This window comes from Bombus vosnesenskii, unplaced genomic scaffold, assembly GCF_011952255.1.
Source record: "Bombus vosnesenskii isolate JDL3184/JDL3185 unplaced genomic scaffold, Bvos_JDL3184-5_v1.1 scf7180000013289, whole genome shotgun sequence".
NCBI lineage: Eukaryota > Metazoa > Arthropoda > Insecta > Hymenoptera > Apidae > Bombus > Bombus vosnesenskii.
In genome coordinates this window covers 575,378-584,780 of record NW_022882942.1, presented here as the reverse complement: position 1 = coordinate 584,780, position 9,403 = coordinate 575,378, and the positions used below count along the sequence as shown (strand labels likewise).

Sequence of the window (9,403 nt, the reverse complement as noted above, 5' to 3'; positions counted from 1 at the left end):
AACTCTTACAGTCTCAATGGTAAAACAGGTCCCTATCACAAAAAGAGAAAATTATATTTAAAAAAATTATACAAAATACTTCTTGTAACTTTTACAGAAAAGATTAAGATAAATTAAAGTAGAAAATGGTTATTTTTAATAACATTAGAATTATTCATGCTGGACATCGTATTAATCCTGTTATTCATAATTGAATTTGTAATTAGAATTATCCATATAGAAATTATTTTGCAGTACATTAAATTACGAATATTTACAAATTAGACGATTTCAATGTTTCCAATGATTAAATTTGTTAAATATAATATTTATCAGGATTCTATATGCCACACTTGTCGTCGAATTAGGAAATAGAAAAATCGCCGGGAAATCCTCGGTGCGTATTATCGTCCCATTAAAGACACTATCATCGTGAAATAAAGGCACAAGTAGATGTTATAGTGCGCGCATATCTGGGTTGCATTAAAATGTATGAATTGACTGGAACGAAGGTTTAATAATTCGGATTCGACCTCCAAAGAGAAACTACCACCATTACAGCATATTAGTATTTTATTAATTGACTCGATAATTCGATAATCTGGGAGTACCATGGCCGTATGGTGTCATTGCGCGATAGCACGTGATGTAAATTAACATAGTTGCCGGTGATCGCGCTGCGATCACGCTTACCTTTGCCCATCTGATCGTACTGTAAATTCAGTCACGCGCAGATAATTCCTACAATCAGCAATTCAGAAAACACTATGGAGGAGCAATGAAAGAAGCTGTTCATTTCCATATTCCGTGTACTGATACTGTTAAAAGTAGTCTGATTTATGTATATTGTTCTTAGACTCATTTTCATCGGAAGAATCTTAGTAACTTTAAGATAAAATGAACATTCGTGTAGAAATTATTAGTAATTATTCAAAAAGCTTCGCCGCCTTCTTGCAACTTCTTAAATAATTACAGCAACCCTACACGTATCTATAGTACTTGTTATGATATTTAATGTGTTAAATAAATATTTGCATAACATCTATTTCTTCAGTTGTAGCCATGAGCATATAAAATTGCATAAATTCGCAACGGTCTTGGCGACCAAACTTATTAGTAGAGAAATAGAGCACGAGCAGACATATATTTCACTTATTAAATATCAGAACGAGTATTCTACATTGAATATTTAATAATACTATCATACAATATTTTTGTATCATACGTGCATTCTATACATTTCTGTACCTTTAAATTGTGCATAAATGCATAAAAATCCACAGTCTACTCATCACGCAAAATATTTCTTTCAGTTAGTTCTTTAAAACTTCAAACGACAGAAGAATGGTCTCTTTCCTTCTGCAACAATCTTGATAGGGGAAGAATCATAATAAATAATAAATAGCATTCCGCAACGATGATTGATATGAAGAATTGCACGCTATAATACTTCTGAGATTCTTCAAGGCTATCGAGATTCGAAATACTCAAATTAATCTTATAGCAGTATCAGTATAAGATTGGTAAGCGTTGGTGCGTATCCACAGCCACGGATTTCACCTAGGAATCCTATACGTATGTATGTTGGCAGTTGTTGCACGTGTTGGTTAGCCATAATCTAGTGATTTCGTATAATATCGGCTCGAGAACAGAGATACTGCAATATAATAGAGTAAAAACATTTCTTAATTTCGAAGATGCACATTATAAAATGCTTTGTTTGATCTTGTTTAATCTTAAACGGTATTCCTACGTTACTTAGCCTTCATCGAGGCGAACAAGCATCGATTCTCGAGAAATTCCATCAACTTAATAGCGTGCTAAGCTGAACCAGCTTGCATGGATCTTGATCACCTTCGGGTGAAATAAGGACCATTTATGCATATTGATAACTTTACTCCTTGTTCACTTTTTGTATCAGGATATGTATCCATTTTTTTCGACAAGTCAAGCGGTAATTCACCGGGGTCGGAGTTTTCGAAAATTCAGACCAAGGATATATGATTGCAATGTACTTTTTATTATTTAGCCTATGCACAGGACGAATGTGCGAGTCTAAATTGTAGATGAACAGGATTTTGAATCGTAAAATCGAAGACTTATGGAATTTTCAATCGTACAATTACATACTCGAAAAATTCTGAATGATAATGCTATAGAATTGCAGAATTACATTTTGAATTATACGTAGAATTAGAATTCGAACATATTTGTTGTATTGACAAAAAGGACGAAGTAGCGTAATATATATTTAAAGATAATAATTTGGCATTCACGATAAAAGGTCTGTTGTGAGTTCTGGTTTGAAGGCCAATCAAGCAGCTTCAAGTAAATTAATTAATTCACGAAGCAATTTGCTAGCATGACAAATAAATTTTAAATGAAGTCTCCGTTATATCGTGGTGAGATTGCTGTTTCCTTTTTAAATAAGCGATGCGTATATTGTGTTGAATTTGACCGTGACTATAAGATACTCACAATGGTAAAAGAATGAATCGTTTTATTGACAATGTCGAGGATGAGGGTCGGTTAAATAGCAAGCTATAGAGGAGTTTCAAAACATCGCGTTCGGCGTACTATAGGGTGAATCATAATACGTAATAAGAAAACCGAATTTGGAACGTACAATATTTTTAAATAAGCGATGTAATTTTATCCTATTGCATATAATTTTGTTATTTAATCTTGGATTATTCAAAGTATATGGAGTACCGTTAAATTCATTAATGAATGGATTTGTCTGCTTTCGCATATTTAATAACGTTACCACTTTCGATATTTTATTTATATTTAAATAACTCTAAGTGCAGGTGTACACTGCACACGCGTTACAGGCAAAGTGTACGCTGCAAAATCGCGTCCGGTATATCAGAGGATGAATTAGCAATATGTACTGGTCTCCATGGTACATTTTACAGGCAGTGTACTTTTGACAGCTAATTTAATGGGAATGAGCATCGAGCGATGTAATTATAAGGCGATAGAAACGAAAAGAAAATTAAGATAATAACCAGGTTGAAGGGCTACTTTCCTTAGAGATGACATTATCGTTTAGGGATATGAAATCGTAGACAAGAAAGATTGATCTTATTGGTAACTAACTATTTAGAAGAATTGATAACAGCCATTTAATATTTTTCTCTCCTTCTTTACGTAGGATATACTGACACGTATTTGTTAATTGTAACTTGTCACTTGCCAATTCGCTGACATTATTAATTAGTAAATTATTGTACAAATTAGAAGTTATGTACCGTAATGATCAATAACGTCGTGAATTGCGATAACCAGATTGCGGATATTTACTCGTTTATAGAACATTTAAATCTTCAGAAATCTACAAGATATAGGTAATATAAAAAAATGTACGAAATATTCTTAAGAAATGTAATTTCAGAGCTTTTAGTATCTCTATTATAATGGCTACATTGTATAGTATACTATACTATACTATGTTATATTACGTAGTTTATATAATAGTAACGTTATACTATACTAAACAGGAACAACATGAAAAATGAAGCAACGAAAAGTGCTTCTCGTAAATGTAACATTCACAGTCAGATCTTAAGACAATTCTTAAGATTCAAGACAATATGCATATAGCATTCGCTTACGCGAGTCACCGATTCTAGTAAAATATCGTAATATATTATGCATAGAAACTTGATAAAATCTATATTTATAACTACGGATACGGAAATCAATTAATTATCATAAAGTATACCATGACAGATGATGTAGATGGTAGATAGCAGCGGTTCTGACCGCTATAGTGAATGAACTAGAAAAAGGAAAATTTGTTAATACATTTCGCATACATTTATTACGACACGAGAAACCATTAATTCAGATAAAATACGAAACGACATTCTGAAAGATGGAATAATGCAAATTGTTCGAAAAATCGACGTGTAGATATTTAAACAACTATAGATAATTACTAGGAACGCTATTTTCTGCGTAGATGTATTCATTTCCTAAAGGAGTCGGAGAACGAATATCAGGCATTCAGTTTTTGATAAAACTTCGATGTTTTATAGTTGGAGGGGAACGGAGATATTACGCGATACTGAAAATCAAATGACTCTTTATCAAGATAACAACGTGGGAATCCGAGGTTTGGTCGTCATAAAAAATATATGCTACCGGTGAAGGGTTAACACTTCGTTATCCGACACCGAGCAATCACCTATCTCACAGCGAATATGTTTCCCATCGAAGCTGACAAGAAACGACGACACAAGGACGCACGTGTATAAATGTGTATATCTGCGTCGAAGAGGAAACACGCCAGGCGTTGTAACCGGTATATGCACGAGAATATTCACGTATAGGCCTATAAAAGTCTTCGCAACGTTTAACTGCGGCGTCCCAGGTATAAACTAAGGACTATATTGCTTATATAATGCAGAAATATACAGCGGCTAAGGCGATGCAACGCTTTCATACGTCTCGTACCGACCGACCAACTCTCATGGTTTTCCTGCACTGAAATTTCCTAGCTTCTCCTTGTCCAAGGTACAGAGTTTCTTGCGTTTCACTTTCTTATCTTCGTGTTGATATCATCAATCGATATAACGCGATATAGCGATTTCAGTACAAATAGATAAATAAATATGGCTTAGGTAAGAACAATGTACAGTTTGTTAATGACGATCTCTGTGCAAAAACGATTTGCTGAAAATTTCGAGGCTCCTTCTCGGAATGAATGAACGTTCATACTGTTATTTCGTTAACTTTACTCGTAAAGTTGTAATGTGTACATCTTTATGTACCATGACATTTAAGTTATCTTTCATTGCAAGTATGGAACATTGTAATATCACGATGGTCTCAAATATGTACGCATACTTGACAAATATTAATGAGATGTGTATACGTGTAGATTAGGTGACATAATAGGTTGAATGTAGTCGGATCAAAATTAGACACTTATTACAATTAGTACAATTAGTATTCCGTACGAGATATCTCGCGTTTCTTATTATATCGCTGCGGTTATTCACCAGATATATGTCGTTTTTTGCATTCTATCGTTACAGAGCGTTGAAGGGATATTTCATATTTTATATTATCGATCAGAAACGATAATTATAACTTTAAATTCGTTTTCTAGAGCACTTGGGTGAATAGTGATAAAAGAATTAATTGTGAGATGTTTTAGAAACTGTTTTTCTTTTATTGACCGTTTTCAATTCATTATTGAAAATTTTAAATAAATAATTATATGCAAGACATCTTGCTGATGATATTCAACTGTAAGAAACGAGCGTCTATACTTGGTAAACTGCAACGGGTTTACCTTTCACCATGACAATGCTTAACCGCGCCTTATTTTGTAAAAAAAGTAAAGCAACCTTGAGTGAGAAGCTGCATCCAGATATTATATCTACATATTTTTATCTCTTCGTACACTGAAAAGTTTGCAAGCATTTAAAAAAATGAACACTGCTGGATAAATTAATTCTCTAATCATAAGAAAGAAGTAAAGTCTTATAATAAAGATACGAGGACGTTGTTTACGAAATATAAGATAAATATTTACATACTAATTGATGTTAATTCGAATTCTGAATCTAATTAATAAAAGGAGCATAGTAGTTTTAATGTAGAAATTGATGGTAACAATTCCAAATCAAAAGTGATAAAAATGTAAAAATAGTTGAGAGACTCGCGAGATTTTGCAAAAATATTATACTCGATATTTTTTTTAAGTATTAAGGACGATAGAACAAATTTAATGGATAGAAACCAAATAAAACACGTATTTCTCATTTTAAAATTGTTTCATCGTATGTCATTCGTTTCTTAATGTATAAAATTGTACACTGCACTGCAAAGTAATCTTTTCGTGCAGATTCCAATTGCTTCGATAGAAATAAAATATTGTTATTATCCTAAATCTCTTCATGTAGGAAATTTTAGATATTTTCATGCAACCGAAAATTGTATTTTTCTTTTTAACGAAACAATTGTGTTAAAAGGTTTTTTTTGTTATTTAAAATTCATTTAAGACTCCTATTCGAGCCATTCATGTCCAATATCTTTTTTACAGTGTCGGTTTCTGTTAGGATAGAAAATATGTAAAATGTATAGTTTTGCCTTACTACCGCTATAATTAAAATTCTACGGTATGTGCGAACAAATTACAGCTGGTGTATAATTTAAATTTCCATAACGTGCGTAACGCCCTGACAATGTATAACTGTATATATAAATCGTAAGTAGGTAAGTATAAAATAAAGTATACAAAAATATGTGCGTTTCGCATGTCTTATTAACATGATATAGATAATATACATTTTTCAGAATAAAACGATACCATGTACCTAAAAATTAAAATTTCGAACGGATTAGTTCATTACTGGTGTTATTATATTAGTGCAATATGTAGACACGAATTTTATGTACAAAACAGAGATTTGCGCGATCTCAAAAAAAGGATAATTGTTATTAGGCTACAGATCGTTATGGAGAGATTCATTGTATTCGCTAAATATCATAACCGATACTATAGTTTGCGTATTATAAGTATATATTTTATGCATTTTTGCGTCTTTAATTTTGTTCATAAATGCGTAAAAGTCCACAATCTACGTAAACGGATTATTACAAATCATAACGCTATAAATACTTTGGTTGCTTCAAACTTTTGGAAACCATGGGATTTACGTGGAGAAAGAAACAGCAAAAAAAAAAAAAAAGAAAAAAAGAACTAATTCTTGAAATTGCCTTTCGCAACTGTAACCTAAAAAGCGGAGTTCGGTGACGCAAATTGCATTCACGCAACGTTGGGATAATACTAACTCTCTTAATGGGTTAATAACAAGGAACAACGAACCATCCTTTCTCGAACGTCAAAAAAGGACGATCGACGTTCGAAGCTTTTATTCCAAAGGGCCGAGAGATTTTTTCCTTCGTGTTATTATCATCGTTCTAGCTTTAGCTACAGATTAGTTACATTTAAATAAATTACAGCGCACAGAAGTCTCCATGCACGCTATTACTCACAAATGACATTCGTGCACGCGAAAGCTAGAGTCTAATTGACGAAAAATGATCGTTCATCTTCGAAGAAACGAATTAGGAAAAATTGATCGCGTGTAAGGAAGGAACCGAAAAATGTGAAATCAAAAAATGTAATAATAACGAGCTCGATCTTAAAACGAACAACAAGTCGGGCTTGTTTCTAGCACGATGCGAGAACAATGTTCGTAGAAACAATCATCTACGCTACAAACAACTGTACCTTCTGTCGAAGAATTGAAATAAGTGGAACACCTTGTTAATTAATGTAGAGGATTGGTGGGGAATGATACTGTTACGCTGGTGAGATAATGCAACGCGCGATGAGTTATTAGAAAAAGATCCGACTCTAAAGTAGAAAGTGTAAAAGTGCAGTTAAATGAGACAATTAACAGAAAATTATGGGTTATTAACGCAGATAAGTCAATTAGTAGGAAATTAAAAGTAAAGGAAACTGCATGGAAATATGTACGTACTGATATAATAATCCTGGAAGGATGCTGATAGAGTTTATTAGATGGTTCGAGGATACTACAATTTTTATTTCTACTGATAATTCATCACGACTCTGTTAAATGTATAGCCAGTGTTAATTTTACACGACTAATGAAGAAGTAAAGTATTATTATATTTTTATTTTACTTACTGTTTGAAATACTTAGATTATTAGCAGATACTATCTACTGCGTAATTTCTTATATACCTTATGTTATCGAATAATTGATATCTATAGTATAGTATAATGTAGCATACCTGTGGTATAATTACATTGTTCGATACAGGTCTAAATTATTGTTTATCTTAATACATACGTTTATTCAAATATCATACGCGTTGTATCAACGTTAATAAAATTATATCCTCGCTTCAAATCTACATATAACAATATTTATATCGCGATGCTTCTCTTAAGCAATCGAATTGTACTACACAAAGTCCCCGTAAGTAATTTCCAAGATAATGAAGTACTTTGTAATCATTAAAGATGCGTCAATTAAAAACATTATAATATTCATTATCTTTATGTAGATTAATGCGAGAAGACACGAGAAGAGAATATCTGCAGGTAAAATGACTAATTTTCAATGAGGCCCTAGCTTAACAAGTCATGATGCAACGACAAACGTGTACGTAACTATGAAGCAATAGGTAGAAAGATAAGACGAGTTCTTCAACTTATTTCAAACATTATTCAAACCGGCGAGTCTCGTGTAATCTGCATAAACCGTACTATCAGTCAGTTCTTCAGCTTTCGCCATCTTCTTCGCATCTTCTTCGTCGATCTACATTGCGAAATGGAACCGGTACATATACGTTACTCTGTATGCGTACTATCTATACATTATGTATGTGTATAAGTCTCTGTTCAATGCGTTTGTTCATCCTTCCTCTTCAATCGCGTCCAAAGTAATGCGACAAACGTATTCACGAAACGTACTTGACGCATCTATGCAAATGATTTTAGCACTTTGTCGGACTAACGATTGTATCTTTTAAATTTATCAAAATTTTAAAATACATTAAGAAAGCTTTAATTGAGATATTGAACTACACAATATTTTCCTGAATATGAATTCAAATTTTGTTAACCACGTTTTAAATTTTAGCATATCGTCCAGCAGGATTGTTACAGACAAAATGATGTCAATTTTCCTAATCGTCTGTCCAATTTTAATATACGACGTATTGATAAATCCAAGTTTTGAAAAAAAGAAAGATATGAAAAAGGTACTTTCTAAGAGTCTATGTTTCTCAATAAGTTATGGCACAGTGACTGGATAAAAGAAGAATGCAGACTCGGGTCTTGGCCGATCAGAATTTAATCGATCTGGCCTTTCGTCTCCTAACCGCTTTTTATAATATTTTTAAGTTTTTGTATCCTACCCCGGCTGATCTATATGTACATTGCGCGTCAGATTGAACTACTTTCTTATTGCTAAATCTTTTTCAGAGAGAAATTTTTTCCCTGCACACTCCTGACTTTTATAAATTACGGTAAAATGACTAGACTGAAATGAAAATGAATATGGTAATGTGCAATATCGAATATTTCCAGACTTCAACGAGTCTAAAGCGCAATATTTCACTAATTATGTTTTTATCTACTAAACTATTTTGCAACTGTCTATGAGAAACTGAAGAGATATTGGTGTTGCATTTGGCGAATCTGTTACATCTACATCTGTTACATTTACGAACATAAATAGGAAACTGTAATATCGTAGTTGAAACGAAATTTTAATACACGATAAAAACGACGGGGCATACCGATTCATGTTCTGATTAAAGCTTTCCTCGTTAACGCGAAACTTCGATTAGTATTCTACATGAAACAAACATGAAATATTGCGAAATATTATTTGTGAAAATTCTAATGTAAATTTTCTTAATGGAA

At 32.7% G+C, this 9,403-nt stretch overlaps 1 long non-coding RNA gene across 1 annotated transcript; it reads left to right on the top strand.

Moving 5' to 3' along the window:
• Window positions 1-6,979: 6,979 nt before the first annotated feature.
• Window positions 6,980-9,403, top strand: LOC117232645. The gene is made up of 4 exons (XR_004493159.1): window positions 6,980-7,622; window positions 7,791-7,949; window positions 8,038-8,312; window positions 8,616-9,403. It is a non-coding gene; the product is annotated as an uncharacterized LOC117232645 (long non-coding RNA).